Source organism: Oryza glaberrima, chromosome 5, assembly GCF_000147395.1.
Source record: "Oryza glaberrima chromosome 5, OglaRS2, whole genome shotgun sequence".
In the NCBI taxonomy this organism is placed as follows: Eukaryota; Viridiplantae; Streptophyta; class Magnoliopsida; order Poales; family Poaceae; genus Oryza; species Oryza glaberrima.
In genome coordinates this window covers 8,521,232-8,543,237 of record NC_068330.1, presented here as the reverse complement: position 1 = coordinate 8,543,237, position 22,006 = coordinate 8,521,232, and the positions used below count along the sequence as shown (strand labels likewise).

Below are 22,006 nucleotides of genomic sequence, written 5' to 3'. Positions count from 1 at the left end.
TTGATCTAATGGACAGGAATGCCAACAGAGCTAGCTACTTAAGAATTTCAGACAACTAAAGTTGCGGTTTCTGGGGCGCTAGCTTGGGGACAAGATGCTACTTAAGAAGGGGGAAATGGTCAGGGCATTGGATATGTTAACTGAATTTTGGACAGTTGGCTCCCCTTCCATTTCCTCCCGATCCTGTTTCCATAAATCGGTAGAGTGAGTATGGAAGGTGGAGGCCTATACATGTACCGCCCTGTGATCATTTCCATTATCGCGTTGAGTCATTCCATACAACAAGGTATCCGATTCTCACTGATCCATCGCTTCCGCATCCAAAACCTCGCCGACGTCACTCTGTCGCCGGGTCCACCCCCCGCCGATGTCACCTCACCGCCATGCATTCCCTAGTGGTGCCATGTCATCCACCTCTTCCACCACTCCCTAGTCCACCTCGGCAGCAATCAATTCCACTGCCGACGCTGTTGCGGATGCCGTCCGTGCCACCATCACTATTCCTCCTGGCCTGGTGATTGAGCCGACCACAACAAACACTGTCTCCGACTCCACGGCGACCCGTGCCTCCGATGGTGCCCCGTGGCTCTCTCCACCATCCTCAGTGGGCTCCTCTTGGCGCCGGCTACACTGACCCCCTCCTCCGGCGCCCCTACCGCGACGGTCACCGTACTCTAGGCCACGGTGCCCACCACTTATCTTCCCGAGGCGACGACTCATGTGCCAGCCCTCGCCGCCCTCTTCACCTCGGCGTGACTCGCCCACGGCGCTGCGGACACTCACCGCCAGGCCGTGCCCGCCCTAGATGACGACACACTAGCTGCCCTCCATGCCCAAGCAATCGGCGTCCTCAACATCAAGGCCCAAGTCCCCGTCACGCTCAACGTTGCCGCCGCCAACTACACTCAGAGGCATGGCTTGTTCTTGGTTGCCCTCGGCAAGTACGCGTTGACGGATCACATCCTCTCCAACTCCTTCCACTTCGATTGCGTTGATTGGATCCAAACGGACTGCGTCGTCCTCGCGTAGTTGTTCAGCACCATCTCCACCAACCTCCTTCAAGACGTCCTCACCGTTGACACGACCGCCCGCATCGTCTGGCAAGAGCACGAACACCAATTTCTAGGGAATTGTGAGCAACACGCCCTCAACTTGAAGAGCGAGTTCCACATGCTACAACAAGGCGACCTCACCGTCTCCAAGTACTGCCGCAAATATGAACGCCCTTGCTGCGGCGACCTCGGTGAACCCGTCCGTGCCCGCACACTAGTCCTCAATACACTAAACGGTCTGTCCAACAAGTTCATCCATCTTCGGTATCTAATCCCTATGCAGCGTGGTTCTCGACGTTTGCCGGGTTCTGCTCCCTACTCCGCCTTGAGGAGATCACCATGCCGTCGCGCCCTGCTATATCTGTGTTGATGGTGTGTTAGCTGAGCTGCTGTAGGTCCAAGTTGCACGGGGAGAGACTGTATAAGTTCAGCTGTGGACACCCTGTTGGGGATTATGAAATAGAATACAAAAATACAATATCCTCCCCGCCTCTGCTCTGTGTGTTCTTCCTCTGAACCCCCCCCCCCCCCCAAAATTCCACTTCTAAATGTCACCCCAATCTCTGCCAAACTTGGCCAGACGCCAAATAATATTCACAACCGTGACATTCATAAACCACAATAATTCACCATTTACAAATTTTTAGGAGTTCAGGATAAGTAATTCATTATTTGCTCAACTCACATCGACATAGAGTTATGTAAAAAAAGTAGTGTCCAATATTGTCATTTCAAACCCAGGCTGACCGTGTAGAGATTTTCTACTTTGAATTCATCTTCCGTGGAGACAATCTCTGGTGATCTCTTTCTGTCTATCAAACTCAGGGTTGGTATATCCTTTGTAGCTACAGTTCCCACCACCTCTAAGCTGCCACTCAGTGATGTAGCTCGGCTTCGTGACCACCTTAACCACATCAACATCACCAGTGAGCATTGCCACGACCTTCGACATTGGTGGTCGTTGGTGCGGTGAGCCCTGAGTGCAGAGGAGTGCAACACATATAACTCTAAATACTTCATCCTTATCAAAATCCTTGAGACTTGGTTCAACAATTCTGAGCGCTTGATCCTTTTCATATAGGCCCCATACCTTTTAATGAACATAGGTTCAGTTAACAAAAAGGTGATACACGATGATCAATTGACGTTTTCTGGATGGAAAGATCATAGACAAGCTTACCCATTCAAAGAGATAAATCTTGCTTTCTTCAAGGGAGTTGTCGGTATTAGGTCGACCAGCAATGGTCTCCAGCATGACCACTCCAAATGCAAAAACATCAGCCTTTTCTGTCAAACGACCTCTCATTGCATACTCAAGAGCTAGATAACCACTTCACAAAGATCAAACGAGTTAAAAGTAGCATTCATTTAGAAGTTATAGTTGTATGAAGACAAATGTTGATTTGTTCTTACATTGTGCCCGCGATTCCTGTGCTCACATGAGTCTGATTCTCATCATAGAGCTTTGCGAGTCCAAAGTCAGAGATCTTTGGGGTGAGATCAATGTCAAGAAGAATATTACAAGCTTTGATGTCCCTATGCACAATGCGCACACTTGACACCTCGTGAAGATAAGTTAGTCCTCTTGCTATGCCTAAAATAATCTCGAAGCGTGTTGCCCAGTCAAGGTTAAAGCTATTCTGACCTTTACAAGTTGAAATAATTTCAGTTAACATCAAGAATGCAAATTATCGACAATGCATAAAAAAATCCTTAATCATGAAGCAAACAATTTTTAGTTAGTGAATTAAGGAAATATAATTTTATGGGTGTCACAAGCATGCAATTTTGAAAAAGTGAACTCACCAAAGATTGCTCGATCCAGGCTTCCATTTTCAAGGTACTCATAGACCAACAAGGGTGTTTTACTGTCAATGCAACATCCATGCAATCTCACAAGATTCCGGTGTTGCACAGCTGAAATTGTTGCAACTTCTGTCACAAATTGGTTTGTCCCCTGATGAGATGATTGAGAAAGTTGCTTCACAGCTATAACTCTTCCATCAGGTAGCTTACCCTGCAAAAGTTATTCCATGTATATTTTTAGCACAGACCAAAAGGTTGCTAATAAAAACGAAGCAATTAAATACTAATAAGATAAATATACTATTGCAATTGTACATAATTATTTATTTCAAATAAATAACCTTATATACTGGCCCAAATCCACCTTCCCCTAGGATATTTTGAGAACTGAAATTTTCTGTAGCTAGCTTGAGTTGAGGATAACTAAAAACATCAGGTCGTCCAACCAGGTTGTATAGTTCTGCATGTTTTTCCAGGACGAATAAGAAAGAGAGTATAGTGTTTAAAAATTTTGATGTCTAAACTCTATGCCAATAAGTAGTACCGTCTTTCTGTTGTGCTATTGTTTTTCGCTTCTTTGCCAGCATAAACAATCCAAATATGGTTGCTAATGCTAAAACTATAACACCAATCGATATTCCAGCAATTGCACCTGCTTTACGTTTCCTTTTTGGCACGCCATTTCGCACAGTAGGAGTGAAATCTGCAAAGGAAATATCAATCATACTTAATGGAAGCAATTTTGTATAATGCTAGTTGATATCACCTTAATTAGTGTTGTGCTCACTTGGAGTGACACTTAAAGCGGATATCATCGGGCCATAGTAACCTTGAGTAGGTATGCAACTAGTGCCCTTCCCAGCCCAGAAAAGATGGATCTCAAGGAAGTTTTTAGATACAGTTGCCACATAACTCCAGTTAACTGCACCAAAAGATTTTCCACCCGCCATGTTCCTTATATCAAAATCCTTTTCTTTTAGAGCACCCTATTATAATGTCAACCATTCTTTTAGATGAAAGAATTAAAAAAGAGTCAGTAAAAGATCACTATAAAAACATATTGAAATTTGTACCTGGACATATATGTCAAAAACTCTTCTCCCTAAGCTTAGCCAAGTCTGCGAGTCTGGAAAAGCAAACTCTGCAAATTGCAGTACAACTGTGTAATTTCCATTCTCAAGTCCAAGCCCATAGTACCTCAGAGATGATGGTGACATTCTTGCAGTTTCAAATAGTTCTGAATCAACTACGTTCTGAAAATGTTGGGGGCTAGATATAATGTTATTTCCATCTGTGGCCTGGAAGTAGTTTCCTATGCTACTGACGCCCCATCTTGTTTGGTCAGTAACATAATATGATGCAGCTCCAAGATTTATAGAATCTGCCTCATAAATAGTATTATCTGAGCCTCTCAAAGCTGTTTTGCTACCACAATCAATAGCAAAGGAATAATCTGCAATTAAGATTAAAAATTATAATAGCCGTTAAAATTCCTAATTAAGCTCACATTACTTTCTATGGTTGGCGAATAGTTAGACCATATATTCGGGAGATCCACGTAAGCAAGGAATGTCTTGCTGGAGGCAGTTTAGTCCCGAAGGCAATGCACTATGTATAATTTGAATTAAAAATTTAGAGTCATCGTCATGAAGATTTTCTTATACTTAATGACTTGCGGAACTATAAATAAATTCCAAAAGTACCTATTATCGATAGTACCAGGTAAATAGTTGTTTGCCACCAAATTCCTTGCAGAAAATAATATATTAGACGATCTATTTTTTGCTTCATAACACAAATATCATAATTTTTACTTACAACTGTAAATTGTTTTGGTTAGCCCAGGAAGGAAAGCTTCCACTGAGTTGGTTGTAGGAAAAGTCTCTGTAAACACTCCAGAAATTACATCATATGAAATTAATACATCGTTTTATTATATATATATGTCGATTGTTTTTTACATACATTGCCTTTAAGGAAGAGCTTATACCATCTGGCAACATTCCTGTAAGGCTATTGTTCCCAAGAAACCTGAATTGGGCACAGTTCAACATAATCTAATATGCTTGTCTGCTTATCAGGTGGTTCTATAAGCTAAATTAATGCAAAGAAATAATTACTTACAAGAACTGTAGATTTCCCAAATTCAGGATGGATTGAGGAACTTGCCCAGTGATTTTGTTAAAACTCAGGTCACTGTGTGACAAGACTACAACATTACTGAAACATATATATGGTTCACAGCATGAGGAAATGAGCAATAACATCATTAATTAGTACCATACCCACAAAACTTACAGCAAGATTAACTTTTCAAACTTAGAAAAATCTATTGCTCTGAGATCACCAGATATCTTACAGTTCCTTAATATTCTGTAAGAAAGAAATCAAACATTGGTAATTAACTTGCAACTTTGTCAAAATTGTAATTAAGCTTTTTAGCTAAAAGCATCACATACAGTTCGCTCAAAGATGTCATATTCCCGATAAAAGCCAGCGAAGAATTCCCATCTACAATATCTCCAATCCGTCTGCTCATTCGTGTTTTCCAGAAATCAGTTACAAGCCTTGATATTATCAACCATCAAGAGATCCATGCCACCATGAAAATATACTTACAAGCTTGTTAATTTGGTTAGGTTGGACAGACTTTGTGGTATTGGTCCTTCAAATGAGTTTCCTTGGAAAGCACTAGAAGTGCACACATTTAGATAAAAAAAAAGTAGGGACATACCACTATTTTTCAAAATGAGAAAAGAATAGACACTATGTATGAACATTCTTATATAAAATCTATATGTGTCAACATGTCATGCAGATGTATGCATATGTTAAGTGAGAATTGAAATGTGAAATATGCTATTGTTCAAGTTCTAATGGGAAGAACATATGCTGAAATTTTGTGTTGCACAATTTCATCTGGCTCTGAATAAGATAGAGCAAATGATATGTTAATAAGACAATAAGATTAATCTCTTACATATCTTGCAAATTAGTCATGCTGCCCAAATAATCAGGTATTTTCCCTATGAATCCATTATCTGATGCTCTCCTACAAGGACACCAAAATTTTTAGATTTAGCATGAAAATATGAAGAATGTGATAATTGAGGCTCAGTTATCGACTGTACAAGATCTTCAGGTTTTGAAGTTTCCAGAATGTTGAAGGGAATGGACCACTGAATCCAGAACTATCAATGTACCTAGTATTGAAATATCGTTGAAGTAATTATTATGTTCAACAATAGATCTGGCCATTCCAATTTTGTTTCTTTTAATTGTAGCGATTGGTACTTAGAAATTAATAGGGGGTTCATCTTACAATTACCGAAGTTTGGTCAAGTTGCCCAGTTCTTCAGGAAGTCCACCAGTAAAATTGTCTAGGCTAATTCCCCTAAATAAAAATAAAATATTATTTCAGGACTGATGTTATTTTTTTGTTCAACTGATAGCATAATGTGGCCATGCTTTGTCCCAATGAGCCATTTCGCACACAATATTCGTGATTATAATATTTTTCAACTTTTCATTAGTTCAATTTTATTTGCCCATATGAAACACACCATAAAAGGAAGTTACACTCTCCATCACTTTATTGTAGAGAAGTTATACGATTGACTGTTGTGTTGTTGCATTAGTTCAAGTAGTTCAGATATGTAGGCATGTAGTTGAAGATTCATGTGCCATGTGAGAAAAATTTTCTTACAAGGAGACAAGATTGGTGAGGTTCCCAAGTTCCTTCGGAAGTGGTCCAGAGAGTGGATTCATAGCCAATGCTCTTTTAGCGATAAAACAATATTAAGACAAATCAATAGCCAATATTAATGGATGATACATGAATCTTGAACTTGACAAGTAACTCTTACAAATATTTCATTGAAGTGAATATTCCAATGAATGATGGAATGGCACCAGTCAAGTAATTATAATTGAAGTTCCTGAAAACAACATAAAGAAACACTAGGTCAAATAGCAGACAAAAATATATTGCATATATCTAGTTGCTATTTGCTGGTTGTCACATACTCCCTCCGTTTCACAATGTAAGTCATTCTAGCGTTTTCCACATTCATATTGATGTTAATGAATCTAGACATATATATCTAACTAGATTCATTAACATCAATATAAATGTAAGAAATGCTAGAATGACTTACATTGTGAAACGGAGGAAGTACTCCTTATATCCCAAAATATAACCTAGGCATAGATGATTAGAAATCCTAGTAAAATGAATCTAGGTAGACCCCTGTCCAGATTCATAGTATGGGGAAAATTCTAATCTATGCATAGGTTATGCAAAACCTTAATTTATAGCGTCACACTTTATTATCAAGATAAAGGAGAAAAGACTTAGATACCATACAGGTCTACTAGATGGGTGAGGTTTTGTAGCTCTGTAGGTATTTGACCAACTACGTCCAACTTAGTTACCCTCCTGCAAAACAGACAAGTAGTACGCATAAGGGAATTGTGCATGGAATATTTGGTTTTACCTGAAGAACATGCGAAACGAGGCCATTTGAGCTAGATCGGAGGACCCAATAGCATATGTACTAATTAATATCGATAATTCAATATGTCTCGTTGCCTTACTTAGCTTGCACATCAGCATAATTTATTTATTTATTTGGGGGGTGATATATATGGACTCGTTTGGACTCTGCGTCGAGTACATGGTGCACAGCTAATGAAAACAAGATCAACAAAAGAAAGTGTACGTACAGTTTGGTAATGTGGCATACTGTGTTGTTGCTGTCAGTGCAATCACACTTGATGAATGGGTTGATGTTGGGGTAGTAATCCCAGTCGGTTTTGTCAATGGCGTAACCGCTGCAGGGCTCGCCGCTGATGTTCCACTCGGATGATGCCTTCTTACCCCATCTCCCAAGGATCATGTTCAGGGCTGCCACTGCATAGAAATTTAGGCGTAAGAGAGGGCACTTTCCTTTTATTAACGAACCACAAGAGATAGTATCAGATATTACAGAAACAAAATTACAACACAGTAATCCTGAAAGACTATAATAAAAAGATAAAAACAACATGCCTCATCGCATGCCTAAGACACATTGCCCATTGTGTTGAGAGACACATGAGAACATGGCATCCCACTGCACTCAAATCTATCCATACTATTGGATAGGAGAGGAAGAAGCCAAAAGAGAAGGATGAATCCGCCCTTCCACACCAAGACCCGCCAACATAACCATGGTGGATAGAAGTGCCATCCTTTCCTACTAATCTTTTCTCTAGAGCGTACCTTGTCTACTAGTAAAGTTACAGCACTACTCTTGCCATCGATCTAGCTATGTGGTGAAGAAAATCAAAGACATCTGCATGCGTGGTATACGTCGACGTACGTGCAATATATGCTTGCACGCTTACCTTCGGCTGGATCAGTTTTTGGTGCTTGTTGAGCCTGAGCAGCTGCAACCTGCCATGAGAACACAAGCACCAGCCAGTACGCCAGATGGAGAACGACACCACTGATGGTGCTGCTGCGGCAGGAATGCATCGATATGATCTCTCTCTCTCTCTCTCTCTCTCTCTCTCTCAAGAAATTAACTACACTGGGTGGCTTGTCAAAGAGATGACATTTTCATATATATAGTATGTACATACGTGCTAAACGTTAAAAGTTATGGTCAACTGCGCTCGCATGCAGCTTCTCAATAACCCTTGTGCTAATACATATAACCACACCCGTCACGGTTGATAACGATATATATGGAGTAGCATGTAGTTTGGCCTCCGGAACTAATTTAATTAGTTGGTAGATCACTACTACAGAGAAAAGGACATGTGACAATTGGAAACCGGTTATAGGTATCTGATTTCGCTACCGACATCTAGCGGGCGACATCATTGAGATCCCAGGAATGAAAAAAAAGCTCGATGCATCAGCTCAAATCGAGAAAATGCATCGAGGAGCTCTCCATCATCACAGAGATAAGCATCATCTGCATCAAACAAATACAATCAAAGTCATTATTGAGATCAACATCATCCAATCAACCAAACACAATCACAAAAATGAACAAAATTGCAAACACATGCCACTGTCACCGTCGTAGATTCGGTCTCCCTGTTGTCGATCCAGCCGCCCCTCACCGTCGCGGCAGCGGATCCGACCCCGAGCTCGCGGTGGCCAGCGCTGGAGAGGAGGCCGTGCCTTGCTACGGTGGAGAGGAGAGCCACCGGTGGGAGGCTAGGGGAAAGGGAGACGATGCAAGGCGTGGAGAAGAGGAGCGCCACCATCGTGGCTGCGTGCGCCATGGGGAGCCTGCCACCTCCCTTCCCATCAAATTTGTTGGTGGAGAGGAGGACGCCGCCGCCGCCACCGCCACCCATCACACCGGATCGGGTGGAGGGAAAGGCGCCGCCACTGCCCCTGCTACCCCTCCTGCTGGATCTGGCGGAGCGGAGGACGCTGCCACCACCATGGGAGCCCGTCACCTCCCCTCCTACTGGATCTGGTAGAGGGGCGGACGCCGCCACGAGTGAGAGAAGCGAGAGACCGAGAGGGAGAGGGGCGCGCGAGAGAGAGACAGACCGCTACTCACCTTATCAATTATCTGCTCACTCTCGGTTTTTATGGGTATTGATGTTGGTTTTTCTATAGAACCGATATATGTAGTCGCTTAAAGGTGCCGTATTTTTGCGTTTTTAGTCCACGATGGTGGAAAAAGTCTATAGGTGCTGGTTTTAGTACTTTCGGCACCTATAGTCTATAGATAATTTATTCTGCATCTATTTCGGTGTGAAACTATTATTACCTCTCAATACCATCTTGTCAAAACAAGATTTCGGCAATACTGAAAGGGGGTGGCTATCAAGCTAGAAAAGTGGATGGGTTTGTAGACAAGGAATTTATATAGGTTCAGGCCTTCTTATTCAAGAAGTAATACCCTACTCCTGTCCGAGGATGAATCCGCCGAGTGTATTATTGAATGTATGATCTTCAAGAGAATTGTGTCCCAAGAAGGACTCGGACCCCTCCTTATATAGGGGAAGGAGTCCGTATTACAGGGTATAACTCATATCCCTAACGGAATATGAAAATACAGATAAAATACAATCGTAACCGACTAAATCTCCGGATATTTTCTTGACGTACAAGTTAAGAAGCAAACCCGAGATACAATAAAGATATTCTATCTATATTCGGTATCCTATATCCAGTCTAATTATAACAGCCATGTAGATATGGGGTATCCATAATCTCCACAGTAGCCCCCGAGACCTTTGCAGTCGTCAACATAGCTCTCTCAAGAATGATAATCCGAGTGCTTTAATTTTTCCTGCTCAGGCCTGCCGAGTAATAAAGACGAAGACTGTAAAGGGCGAAAAATAAAAAACATGGTGCATCAAATAGATGCACCTAATTAGGTGTAGCCCCCGGCTATATGATTAGTTAAAAAACTAAACATGTAGTCAAGAACAAAATGATTTCACAACCAAGCATCATATGACAAAAGCAGATACGGCAAAAGCATATGCGGCCTCCAATAAGACATTCAGCCGACTTCTTCTTAGCCGTGGTCAAAAGAACCCGAGTGAATAACACTCTAAAAAAGGTTCACAAATGAATATATTTGACAGGAATCCGAGTAAAAACTCTTAAGATAATCCATCAAATGTTATAAAAATTATGGTAATTAACAAGTCTAACAGCTTAGGTTATGACCCTCACCATAATCAAAATAAGCGCATAATATGCCAAGAGAATGACCATTAGAAAAACAGGCCGCCTCAAATCAACCCAGACAGCTTTTGCAGCCTAAAAAGGCTTACAAAAATAGTATAACACCTTTCTGTCGGGTACCTTTTTATTTGCATTGCAATAATTCCAAAGAATTATATAACCGCGTTAAAAAGGATTTTAGCAGCATCGGGCCACACCATTGTGAGCACAAATTGCCAAAGCAAAAATGCCTAAGTCCCTAAGGATCACAACGGGCCACGCTGTTAATGATATTGGGCTGAAGTACTGTTCAGACCTAGGCCCATTAGCACCTCCGAAACCCTTAACAAAATCCCAAAGTCTAAGTGATGCTTCGTCTTCCCCGCCGGAACTCTCGCCATTTCCCCCACTCCTTGCTACAGTACAAAGTTGCGCCGGCGAAACTAGGGTTCGCTATTCCGCCCCAATCCACTCCCAGAAATTCACAAAATTTCTGTGCACACCCCACCGCTCCGATTCCACATCCCTCCCTAGCCATCCCTCGAATCAAATCAACCCATTCGGGTCGAATCGATGGCGGAAGAAAAGGAAAGTTTCGAAAGCCAATGGGTGCCGTCCGACGTGACGGAGGAAAATCTGAAGGAGATGGTGGCGCACGGCGTTCTTCCAGCAAAGGAGATCATCGGGTGGCGTCCGGCATTTGGTAAAGCTTTCCCAACCCCTGATACACATGAGGTCGTGGTTTTTTCCCATTTCTTTTATGGCGGATTTTCTCTTCCGACTTCGAAGTTTTTCCACGGAATCTTGAACTTCTATGGAATTAATTTGCATCATCTGAATCCAAACTCCATAGTCCACATTGCCAATTTTGTCCACGTCTGTGAAGCTTTCCTGGGCATTAGGCCTCATTTTGCTCTGTTCCGCCGTATTTTCTTCCTCAAACCCCAACCGAACAAAAGCAAACCATGCGTAGTTGGAGGTGCTGGATTTCAACTGAGGGGAACTTTGAGCCAAAATTTTTTCTCCATGCCCTTCAAGACCTCAAACAAAGGATGGCACGCCAATTGGTTTTATGTTCAAAACCCCGAGCCTGCTCTTCCCGAGTACTCCTGCCTTCCCCCAGTCTATCAAGACACCTGGAACTCACTGCCCATGGGAGATAAAGCTGCGCAAGCTCTAGAACTGATGGAGCGCATGCTGAAGCTCAAGGAACAAGGTTTGCAGGGAGAGCAAATCACTCGGCATTTCATTAAAAGCCAGTTAGCTCCAATTAAGGAAAGATCACGCACAGCTTTTGAGTTTGATGGAAAGCATGATCCAAATCGCGAAGATCCAGATTCCTTGGATTTTAAGACCATGAAAGAAAGGATGTACAAGATCTTTTCCAATGCCATCGTTGTGAGTTACACACATCTGCTGCCAGTCGTTCCATATAACGCATTTAATCCACCTCCGCCGGTATGTATCAGAACTCTTCAAACCGTGACCAAAATATAATTTTGTCTTCTTGTTGAATTAACTGACCGTGGAGGGCATCTTATTTAGGAATTTGCTTTGATGAAACCTAACCCCCCAATTACTCAACACCGATCTCCTCGTCATCAGACCGTTCAGGGGAGTGGGGGACCAAAAATCAGGTCAGACTCTCAATCTAAAACTCCCAATCCGACTGGGCAGTCAGATTCTCGCAAGAGAAAGCTTGTGCTGAGTGACGACGAAGGCGATGTCAACAACAAATTTGGGGATAAGGGATCACCCAAAAAACGGCCGAAGCACACTGCTCCGAAGAAGAAAACATCTAGCCACCCCATGCCGAAGTTTAGAAAGTCCTCCAAGTACAAATCGTTTGATACCTTAGTCATTTTGACATGCTTCTCACATGAAAACAGTATTGAAGACCGAAAAAACTTGCAGGAAACCATCCGGAAAGGACTCCTATCCAGCTAACACAGAAACGAGTTCCTCCAAAGAAGCTAGGCCGACTTCTGAGGACCACCCGACTGGCGCTCAGGCATCAACCGACAATGTAAACCTAAGTGACCAACCCCCGACTGGAAACCAGTCGGCGGAAGCGGAAACTGCAGCCAGCCAGGAGCCCCCGACTGGAAACCAGTCGGAAGCGGAAACTGCAGCCAGCCAGGAAATCCCTGAAGTTGAAACTCAGGCTGACGCTTCCCAAGGGCCGGACGCTGATAACGACCCGACGCCTGGGTCTTCGGATAAAGGGCAAGGATCACCTCACGCTCATCCAGAAACTGCTTCAGGTAACCCATCTTCTCAAGTAATGGCAATCCGAGTAACTCCAATTTACTTGACTAATGTCCGGGAATACATCAGGACCACTAGCCGGTGACGAAGAGGAAATCCCTCGGATAAAGGCAACCGCTGATTCTCGTCCCCCTATTCTAATCAAATGGTGGGACGACAACTTGCAACCCGCAGGCATTGTGATAAACCGGCAGAAGGAAGACGAAGAGGTGCGCCAGCTGAAGAAAGCACTCGGAGAAGCTACCCGCATCGTAAATGTAAGTTTCCGGGTAGCTGTCCTTGATTACCTCGTTTCCTTCTCGGCAAGACTTAACAATAAATCATCACGCAGAGAATCCATCTCCGGAATGAGGCCAAAACCACAACCCTAGAGAAGCTGGTTCCTCATTTAGGGACCCTTGAAGCTGTTAGAGAGCAGTTACACGAAACCAAAGAGCTCACTAGAAAGACAGAGCACGATCTGAGGGACCGGATTGCTCAACTCCAGGATTCTAACTTTGAACTGAGCGGCTCATCAAAAGGTAACCACCAAATCTATCCCATTAATTTGTGCTGTTATTATTGTGTCTTCAGCTATCTGGAATCAAAACAGTGCAAGCCGCCAAGATAGCTCAACAGGAGAAGCAGATCCAGACTTTAGAGAGTGACAAGGCAGAATTGGTCGCACAAAGGGACTCGGCTTTGAAGGAGGTTGAAGGTATTGTTAGCCAGCAACCTGATTTTCTCTCTTTAATGCAGCAAATCATTGACATGGCTTTGTTGTTGTAGACCGCAAGATCAAGTCGCAAGCCCAGTTCGATGCCCTGGTCGGCAAGACTAAAAGACTTGAAGGAGCCAGGGATGAGGTCGCAAATGCCGCTACTCCGCTTGTCCAGGCAATGTTCTTTAATAACAATGGTCCGAGTAGATTCAATGCTTCTGAAGTTTTTGACAAACTGAGAGTCGCTCCGGACACCTATTTCAAGAACATTAAAGAAGCCGGAAGTATGGGAGCGAGTTTGGCCCTTGCGATGACCAAATCCTTGTACCCTAAAATTGACATTGATGCCATCGACGGTTTTGCGGACGGGACAAGCGAAGAGGCTGCCCTTGATCTCATCAACGACGCGCAGAAAGCAGCCGACAAAATTGCGAGCGATGTAGTAGAACGGTTCCAAGATACTGATCTTCGGCCGACTGGTAGTGGTAACTCTGACGACGAAAAGACTGACATTGATTAATATGTAAAGTGTCTTTGATGATGGATGATGGAGGCACAATTTGTACAATACCAGTATATTTATGCTGTGCTTGGTGTTTCATGCTTAGCTATTGATTTCTTAAAAGCCTTTGTCATGCTTTGCTGAGCCTAAAACCCGCGAAAGCTATTAAAAAACTTTCAGTCCTCGTAAACTAAGTAGAAAAAACGAGCAAGGCAATGATAGACCGAGTAAGCAAATTGAATTGATAAAGATCATACTCCATTATTATTATAGTAGCCCCCCGACTAACAACCTCGAGAAAAAGCTCGATGTTGTCAGTCAAGACAGGGAAATATAGAGATAAACTTAGGCGTAGAAACGACGAAGATGTTCGATATTCCAAGAGTTGTCAACAACGTTTGAGTCGGTAGGAACCTGGCCGAGTGACTTCAGAGATTATGAATGGCCCTTCCCATAAAGGAGATAACTTGTGCCAATCTCGTGTAGTTTGAATTTTCCTCAGAACCAGGTCGTCGACTAGAAAAGCGCGTAATCGGACGTTACAGTTATGATAGCGTCGCAACCCTTGTAAATATTGGGCCGACTGAATCAAAGCTGCTTCGCGGGCTTCTTCCAATCGGTGCAGGTCATCCACTTGGTCCTCTTCATAGCGTTTTTCGTGAAAATTGCGAAAGCGCAAGGATTCGAATTCCACTTCACTAGGCAACATTGCTTCTGCCCCGTAGACTAGGAAAAAAGGTGACTGGCCTGTGGCCCGACTGGGGGTAGTACGCAAAGACCAAAGTACTGATGGTAGTTGTTCCACCCATTTTCCGGCATAGGGATTTAGTCGGTCAAAAACTCGTGCTTTTAACCCTTGAAGTATCATGCCATTGGCTCGTTCGACCTGTCCATTGCTCATGGGGTGCGCTACAGAGGCATAGCAAATTTTAATTCTGAAGTCTTCGCAAAAGTCCTTAAAAACTCCGCTAGTGAATTGTGTGCCATTATCAGTGATAATCCGATTAGGCACTCCAAACCTATGCACAATGTTGATGAAAAAACCTCTAGCTTTATCTGCCGTGATTGTGATAACCGGTTTAACTTCAATCCACTTGGAGAATTTGTCAATGGCTACAAATAGATGCGTGTAACCGCCGACTGCCTTTTTGAACGGGCCGACCATGTCGAGCCCCCAAACCGCAAACGGCCAGGACAGCGGGATTGTTTGCAACTCTTGAGCTAGTAGATGAATTTGTCTGGCGAAAAATTGGCAACCCTCGCACGTGCGCACAATCTTGTCGGCATCGGACACAGCAGTGGGCCAGAAAAAACCCTGCCGGTAAGCTTTGCCGACAATGGTGCGTGCGGCGGCATGGTTTCCGCATATGCCAGAATGTATGTCTTTCAGCAGTTGTCTCCCTTCCTCTAGAGATACACAGCGCTGTAGAATTCCTGAAGGGCTTTTCTTGTATAGCTCGGCTTCATGAATAATATAAAGCCTGCTACGCTTTGAAATCCGCTCGGCTTTATCTTTATCTTGAGGGAGCTCTTGGGAGGTTAAAAATCGTATGAGGGGCTCTCTCCAGTCGGCTTCAATCATGGCTATGTCTTGAGTGTCCGCAACTTGAGTCGCTTCTTTCTAAGGTACAGTCGGCTCATAAAGGTGTTCGATGAATACATCGGAGGGGGCCACCTTGCGCTTGGATCCAAAGTTGGCTAGTCTGTCGGCAGCTTCGTTGTTGTGTCGGAGAACGTGACTAAGCTCGAGTCCGTCGAACTTGTTTTCCAGTTTGCGTACCTCCTGTCGGTATGCCGTCATGTTGTCGTCGAGGCAGGACCACTCTTTCATAATTTGGTTGACGACAAGTTGTGAATCTCCACGAACTATTAGACGCTTGATCCCCAGGGAGATTGCGATCCGTAGTCCATGAAGGAGCGCCTCATACTCTGCGACGTTGTGAGATGCCGAAAAATGTATCCAAAGCACATAACTTAATCTTTCTCCAGTTGGGGAAATTAGGACCACTCCCGCTCCAGTGCCCGAAAGCCTTTTTGATCCGTCAAAATGCATGGTCCAGTGCTCCATCTTTTCTCCGGGGGTATCCTCCTGGCACACGGTCCACTCGGCGACAAAATCTGCTAATGCTTGGGACTTGATTGAGGTTCGGGGCTTGAAGGATATGTCCAAAGACATCAATTCTAAGGCCCATTTGGCAATCCGTCCATTTGCTTCATGATTATGCAGTATATCACCGAGCGGGAACGATGTGACCACCGTGACCGAGTGGCCTTGCAAGTAATGGGATAATTTCCTAACGGTGATCAAGATACCGTATAACAACTTCTGAACCTGAGGATACCTCGTCTTGGAGTTGGCTAGGACTTCGCTGACGAAGTAGATTGGTCGCTGGACTTTCTGGACGTGGCCTTCTTCCTCACGCTCAACAACCAAGACTGTACTCACAACCTGGGAGGTGGCTGATACATATAGTAGCAGCGGCTCCTGTGGGTGTGGTGAGGCTAAGACTGGTGGCTCGGTGAGGAGTTTCTTGAAGTCTTCGAAGGCCTTCTGTGCTTCAGATCCCCACTAGAAATTGTTTGTTTTCTTTAATAGCTTGAAGAAGGGCATCCCCCGCTCGCCAAGTCGTGAGACGAATCGGCTGAGCACCGCCATGCATCCAGTCAGCTTCTGGACGTCTTTCTGGGAGCTCGGCGGTTTCATGTTGAGGATAGCGGTGACTTTCTCCGGGTTGGCTTGTATGCCTCTATGAGACACCATAAAACCAAGCAACTTCCCTGACGGTACTCCGAAGGTGCATTTTTCAGGGTTTAGTTTCATCCTGAAAGCACGGATGCTCGCGAAGGTTTCTTCTAGGTCCGAGATTAAATCATCCTTCTGCTTAGTCTTGACGACTACATCATCTACGTAAGCTTCGACGTTGCGGCCAATTTGAGTTGAGAAGCATCTCTGAATCATGCGTTGATAAGTTGCTCCTGCGTTTTTCAGCCCGAATGGCATGGTGATGTAGCATTAGGCCCCAAAGGGCGTGATGAATGAAGTCTTCAAGCAGTCGGATTCCTTCAATCGGATCTGATGATACCCCGAGTAGCAATCCAAAAAACTGAGTAGCTCGCAGCCGGCGATCGAGTCGACTACCTGGTCAATGCGAGGCAACCCAAAAGGATCTTTAGGGCAAGACTTGTTAAGGTCGGTATAATCGACACACATACGCCATTGCCCAGTTTTCTTCCGAACTAGGACCGGGTTAGCCAGCTAGTCGGGATGAAAGACTTCTTTAATGATGCTTGCTGCTAACAGCTTGGTTAATTCCTCCTTGATCGCATCCTTCCTGTCTTGTGCAAAGCGGCGGAGTGGTTGTTTAATAGGTTTAGCGTCTTCTTTGACGTGCAAAGAGTGCTCAATCACCTCTCTAGGAATACCAGGCATACCAGATGGTTTCCACGCAAAGATATCTTTATTATTTTGAAGAAAGGTGATGAGCGCGCTTTCCTATTTGCAATCTAACTCGGCGCCTATTACAGCAGTTTTAGTGGGATCAGAAGGATCTAGGGGAATCTTCTTAGTCTTGGCTTCGCTTTCTCCGCTCTTCGAGACCTTGGTCACGGGCACCTCTCTTTCGCTTGCCATGGTCGCAGCCAGTCGGATATCTTCCCGGGCGGACGCCATCTCGCGAGTTTGGGCCATCTCGCAACTTTCCTTGTCGCATGTGACGGCTTGCTTGATGTCACTCCGTAAGGATAGGACTCCTCGAGGACCGGGCATCTTCATCATCATGTAAGTGTAGTGTGGGACGGCCATGAACTTGGCTAACGCCGGGCGTCCGAGTATGGCGTGATATGCTGTCTCGAAGTCGGCGACTTCAAAACAGATGTTCTCCGTGCGGAAATTTTCCCGTGTGCCAAAGGTAACCGGAAGGGTGATCTGGCCGAGTGGAGTTGTAGATAGGCCTGGGATGACTCCGTGAAAGGGCGCATTGCTCGGTTTTAACTCGGCGCGAGGAATCTGCATATCGTCCAGGGTCTTGGCGAAGAGGATATTTAGTGCGCTGCCACCATCGATGAGGGTTCTGCGAAGCTTGACGTTGCGGACCACTGGGTCTAGTACCAGGGGGTACTGCCCCGGGTGGACCACTCGATCGGGATGATCCGAGCGGTCGAACTTGATTGCTGTTTCTGACCATCGGAGATATTGGGGCGTGTCGGGTTGAACAGCGTTAATCTCCCGTTGAGTCAACTTTTGCTTTCTTTTAGATTCGTAAGCCAAAGGGCCACCGAAGATGTGGTTAAGCTCCTTGCGGTGGTCTTGAAAACCTGCCGGGGAGTTGCCATCGTCCTTCTTCTTTGACGTGCTTTGTTCTTCGTCAGAGTTCTTCCGTATAGTCTTGGTGTATTGTTCCGCGAACTGCTTGTAGACGAAACAATCTTTGGCCGCGTGGTTGGAATTGGGATGATGCGGGCATTGGGAGTTCATGATTTTGTCAAACGTGTTGACGCGCGAACGCTGTCGAGAAGAGTGAGTGGTGGTTGCAACAAGTTCCTCAGGCTTATGCTTGCGGTCCTTGTGGTTGTTACTTCCACCCCCTCCCGTAGCCGGCGTATCCTTTTTTGGCTTCCAACTGGAGCCCGACTGCTTTGATGCGATGACGCCGTCTTCAGCCTTGGCGTACTCGTTGGCTTTTTCAAACATAAGTTTGACGGTTTTGGGAGGTTTACGCCCGAACTTGCCGACCAATTCTTCATGGCGAATTCCTTTGGTGAATGCGGCGATGATAACATCGTCGGTGATGTCGGAGATCTTGTTGCGTTGTTCAGAAAATCGCCGGATGTAATCTCGAAGGGATTCTCCGGACTTCTGAATAACGTTGTAAAGGTCGAATTGTGTGCCGGGGCGCTCGAAAGTGCCTTGGAAGTTGGCAATGAAGTGGTCGCGTAATTCGGCCCAAGATCCAATTGTACCACGGGGCAATCCATGGAGCCAGGACCGGGTGGAATCTGCTAAAGCCACAGGTAAATAGTTTGCCATAGCCTTGCTGTCTCCTCCTGCTGCGGGGATTGCGAGACCGTAGACGGTAAGCCATGATTCCGGATTGGTGGTACCGTCGTACTTCTCTATTCCAGTCGGCTTAAAGTTGGCTGGCCAATCCACTCAACGCAGGTCGTTGGTGAAAGCGGCAACTCCATCTAGGTCGTCGTCGTAGCGATCCGGTGAATGATGGTGGCCTCGGGCTGCTCGGCGCTGAATGACCGTTTCGCGAAGATCGATGGGGGCGACGGCGAGGCAGCGAGCGAGGTCATTCCACTCGGCGCTCCCTATGATGCTCGGGAGGCGAGTGGACAGATCGCTCATCATGACCCCTGCTCCTGCGATTAGATCCCGCGCCGGCAATGCTGAGGCTTGGCTGATGGTAGTCATGAGATCGAAGATGGGGGACTCAGCTGCCAGTCGGCGTGCGGACGCTTCCGAAGTTAACTGGGACCGAAGCAGCAATCATGGTCTTGGTCTGGTTCCTTGAGGAGGGTGTCGAGGAGGGTGATCGCGGCAACAGCATTCTGTTGTGGGGTGCGGAAAACCGGTGTCCCCTCAACATCTTGCTGGCCAATAAGATCTCGCGCTCGGCGCCCTGCATCCAAGGCTCGTTGCCGCCGGTCTTCTGACTCCTTAGTGGCCCGCTCGTGTTCCTGTTGCTCACGCCGCAGTCGTTCTTGTTCTTGTGCTTGACGCTCCTTCTCCAGTCGGCGTCGTTCATCCTCGTGTCGTGCTTCGGCTTCTCGGGCTTGGCGTTGCTCCTCCGTCTCATTATCGGCCATGAAGACGCCGAAATAGAGAGGGGTGTAGTTATCTTCCAGGCTTTCGTCGAAGTCGTCAAGATCTTGGTCGTTGCTGCGAAAGCCGAAGTCGTCGTACTCCACAATCTCGGTTGGACGCGAGTCGACGCCGGGAGAGCTGGAGTAGCCCTCCAACTGATCCGTCGAAACTGTACCGAGTGGCTGGAGGATGACACCAACTTCCCTGGAGCTAGGTAGGATCGGTGTTGAAGCCGACCTCTGCCTAGGCCTGCGGCGAGAGGACATCGTTGTGGTGAAGACGGCCGCCAAATCATCGGGGAGCTTCATTAGGATCGGTGGGTAAGCCCCATCATCTCGATCTGATGCTGTTGAAGAGGATGAGATCTCGTCCGAGTGGTTTGAAGCCGACTCGATCGAGATGGTCTTGGAGTAGATCTTGGCCGAGTTCGGAACTCCAAACGGGGCCATGATCTGGCTCTCTCCCGACTGGTCTGATTCCGAGTCGAGGAGAGAGATCTTGCCGAAGTCGTTGGTGATGAAGTCGAGGCTGCCGAACAGAAACGCCTGCCCGGGAGGGAAGACGAGGTCGTCGATGCCGGAGACGGAACCCATTGCACTGATCGGCGAAAAGCTTGACGCAACTCCTACCTGGCGTGCCAACTGTCGAAACAAGATTTCGGCAATACTGAAAGGGGGTGGCTATCAAGTTAGAAAAGTGGATGGGTTTGTAGTCAAGGAATTTATACAGGTTCAGGCCTTCTTATTCAAGAAGTAATACCCTACTCCTGTCCGGGGATGAATCCGCCGAGTGTATTTTTGAATGTATGATCTTCAAGAGAATTGTGTCCCAAGAAGGACTCGGACCCCTCCTTATATAGGGGAAGGAGTCCGTATTACAGGGTATAACTCATATCCCTAACGGAATATGAAAATACAGATAAAATACAATCGTAACCGACTAAATCTCCGGATATTTTCTTGACGTACAAGTTAAGAAGCAAACCCGAGATACAATAAAGATATTCTATCTATATTCGGTATCCTATATCCAGTCTAATTATAACTGCCATATAGATATGGGGTATCCATAATCTCCACACATCTAATCCCTCCCTCTAGGGCCTTGTTCGGTTAATCCTTCCCAAAATAGGATTGAGTGAATTTGGAGGAATTTATTCCACATTTATTATGGTGTGGAATTATTCTCTCTCAATCCCCTCCAATCTCTCTCTTGGAGATTAAAAAAAAGCTTTAGGATTAACCTAACAAGGCTTAAGGCTTCTGAGTACCGGTTTTAGTCCTATCTTTGCTCTTGGTTTTAAGTTTTATAGTGTTCGTCATGTCCGTCTTGACTTCTTGAGTTGTCTAGGTCACATTATGATCGCTGTTAACCACCGTTTTTTCAAATGGTACTGCTGCCAGAGCAAACCTTGCGGCGGCAGGATTATCCCCTGACGTTCTTTCATTTTTCCTGATCTGCTACTGTTGAATCGTGTGCCTGTGCCGCTAGAACAAGAATTATTTTAATTTTCACCTAAGTGCATATACACATAGTAACATACATGTAATCTACATAGTTATACAGGTCCTTGGAAAGAAAACAATCATAAATATGATAGGAAACTGTATCAGTTTTTACTATTTTTATGAAGACGGTTGAAAACAATAAGAAAATTCTCGTATTTATACATTTAACTATTTAGTGCTAAACTTAAATGCGACGCTAATAGAAATTAGAAAAAACTATATTTTTAAACGATAATAGTCAGTAAAAACATTATTATTATATTAGTTTTACAGAAAAGTTACAGATGGGAAGTTTCCCTACCGTTACGCTAGTGCCGTGCACGTACATATCTCAGCGATGTGACCACCAGTGATTCCTACAACGGTGAGGGGAACGAGCAGCGATTTGATGACTGCGAACTCCTCCATTCCCAGAGACTGGCACCGGGGGCATCATCACTCAAGTTCTGCTAAGGAAGTCTTGCTGTCATTTTTCAAATTTTGGTTGTGATTTTTCAAAAGAAAATACCAACACTATGTCCTAACCCTTGCCTGCGATTTGTCTGTGTGATTTCCCTTTTGCATCTCCTGAATTTTTTTTATTGATGGATTTTGCATTTTTTGGCTGTGGAAATCATTGTTGTGGTTAGTTCTGTCATGACTGAAACCCTACCGAATTAAACGGGAGACAAACA

At 45.0% G+C, this 22,006-nt stretch overlaps 1 pseudogene; it reads right to left on the bottom strand.

The window, feature by feature from the left end:
- Window positions 1-816: 816 nt before the first annotated feature.
- On the bottom strand, window positions 817-17,725 carry LOC127773490 (probable LRR receptor-like serine/threonine-protein kinase At1g56130; annotated as a pseudogene).
- Window positions 17,726-22,006: the final 4,281 nt, after the last annotated feature.